Genomic DNA, 2,689 nt, shown 5'->3' on the forward strand with positions numbered 1-2,689 from the left:
CATAATATCACCACACACCTATCAGAAAGGCTAAAGTAAAAGATAGTGACAATACCAAATGCTGATGAAGATGAAGAGAAACTTGATCCCTCATACATTACTGATAGGAACACAAAATGGTACAACTACTCTGAAAAACAGTTTGGCAGTTTCTTAAAAAGCAAATATGTAAGTACCATATGACCTAGCAATTGAACTCCTAGGCATTTGTCCCAGGGAAAGGAAAACATGTTCACATAAAAGCCTGCACATGAAGTTCACAGCAGCTTTGTTTGTTTGTTTGTTTATTTTAAGACAGTCCCACTTGGTCACCCAGGCTGGAGTGCAGTGGCGTGATCTCAGCTCCACCTCCAAGGTTCAAGCAATTCTCCTGCCTCAGCCTCCTGAGTAACTAGTACAGGCATCTGCCACCACCCCGGCTAATTTTTGTATTTTTTTTGTGGAAATGGGGTTTTGCCATGTTGGCCAGGCTTAACTCCTGACCTTAACTGATCCGCCTGCCTCAGCCTCTCAGAGTGTGGAATTACAGGCATGACCACAGTGCCTGGCCAATAGCAGCTTTATTTGTAATAGCTAAAAACTGTAAAAGCCAGAAATGTCCTTCAACAGGGAAATGGTTAAACAAATTGTGATACATACTTGGAATACTTGGATGAATATCCAAAAATTATGCTATTGTCTCCATTCTGTAGAAGTAGGATGGATTCCCGCCTAAAATGTGGTTCAAATGATGACACTAGATACATATTGAGAGAGTGTGAAAAGGTTTATTATGCACATAAGAGGTTTTCTGGAGACAGCTGGGAAGTCTTCCCAAACAGGTCCAAAAACAGCAAAAGAGAGCAGGGAAAGAAAACTGACTTGAAGTTTTCTTAGGTGTTGAGCAGTGGGGCTAGGGTGATGATTCCTGCATGCAGGCGGGGGCCCACATGGTTGGAATCTCAATGCCAATGGAAGAACCTAGGTGTTCTTATCAGCTTGCCCAGATATGGGGCAAAATAAGAAAAGAAAAGAGTGGGGTAGAAAAGCTACTAGCAAACATCAGAAAATGGAGTCAGACTCATTATTATTACATGGGTACCACAAAAAGGCCTTTCTCAAAAGAATGCATACTGTATGCATCCCTTTATATAACATTTTTGAAATGACAAGATTTCCAAACTGGGCATATTTGTTAATGGTTTCCAGGGTGTAGGGATGGGGAGGGTGAGGAAGGTAGGAGTGTTGTAAATGGGCAGAATCTCGTGATGTTGGAACTCTCAGTATCTTGGCTGTAGTGGTGGATACACAAACCTATACAGGTAATAAAATTTTATGGAACTGTGCAGTTTCCACACATACACACACATGTGAGTACAAACAAAGCTAGGAAAATCTGAAAAAGACAATGTATTATAATAATGTTAATCTCCTGGTTGTGATATTATACTAATGTTTCGTAAAATGTTACATTGGGAGAATGCATGTAACATTTTACAAAATGGGTGAAGAACACATGATATCTAGCTGTCCGGTTTCTTTCTTTTTTTGAGACAGAGTCTTGCTCTGTCTCCCAGGCTGGAGTGCAATGACGTAGTCTCGGAGTTCACTGCAAACTCTGCCTCTCAGGTTCAATCGATTCTCCTGCCTCAGCCTCCTGAATAGCTGTGATTACAAGTGTCTGCCACTGTGTGCAGCTAATTTTTGTATTTTTTAGTAGAGATGGGGTTTCGCCATGTTGGCCAGGCTGGTCTTGAACTCCTGACCTCAGGTGATCCACTCACCTCAGCCTCCCAAAGTGCTGGGATGAAAGGCGTGAGCTACCATGCCCAGCCCTGATTTCTTAAAATTGCATGTGAACCTAGAATTCTCTCCATTAAAAGACTGGCGATCATTAAAAAAAATCTGTAGACAACAGATGCTGGAGAGGATGTGGAGAAATAGGAACACTTTTACATTGTTGGTGGGAGTGTAAATTAGTGCAACCATTGTGGAAGACAGTGTGGCGATTCCTCAAGGATCTAGAAATAGAAGTACCATTTGACCCAGCAATCCCATTACTAGGTGTATACCCAAAGGATTCTAAATTGTTCCATTATAAAGACACATGCACATGTATGTTCACTGCAGCACTGTTTACAATAGCAATCACCTGGAACCAACCCAAATGCCCATCAGTGATAGACTGGATAAAGAAAATGTGGCACATATACACTATGGAGTACTATGCAGCCATAAAAAAGGAGGAGTTCATGTTTTTTGCAGGGACATGGATGAATCTAGAAACCATCATTCTCAGCAAACTGACACAAGAACAGAAAACTAAACACCACATGCCGTCACTCATAGTTGAGTGTTGAACAACAAGAACACATGGACACAGGGAGGGGAACATCACACACTGGGGTCAGTTGCGGGGTGGGGTGCTAGGGGAAGGATAGCAGGAGATGGGGAGTTTGGGAAGGGATAACATTGGGAGAAATACCTAATGCAGGTGACGGGGGGAATGGAGGCAGTAAACCACCATGGCATTTGTATACCTATGTAACAATCCTGTAAGGTATGCACATGTACCCCAGAACTTAAAGTATATATATTTATATATATACATATATATAGAGAGATCAGAAAGGGAGAGTCTATTTGGATTACAGGACACTCTGGGGTGGGACAAAGAGCAAAATGAGTGAATGCCTCTGAACTGAGCCAA

The sequence above is a fragment of the Callithrix jacchus genome, chromosome 2 (genome assembly GCF_049354715.1).
Source record: "Callithrix jacchus isolate 240 chromosome 2, calJac240_pri, whole genome shotgun sequence".
Lineage (NCBI taxonomy): Eukaryota > Metazoa > Chordata > Mammalia > Primates > Cebidae > Callithrix > Callithrix jacchus.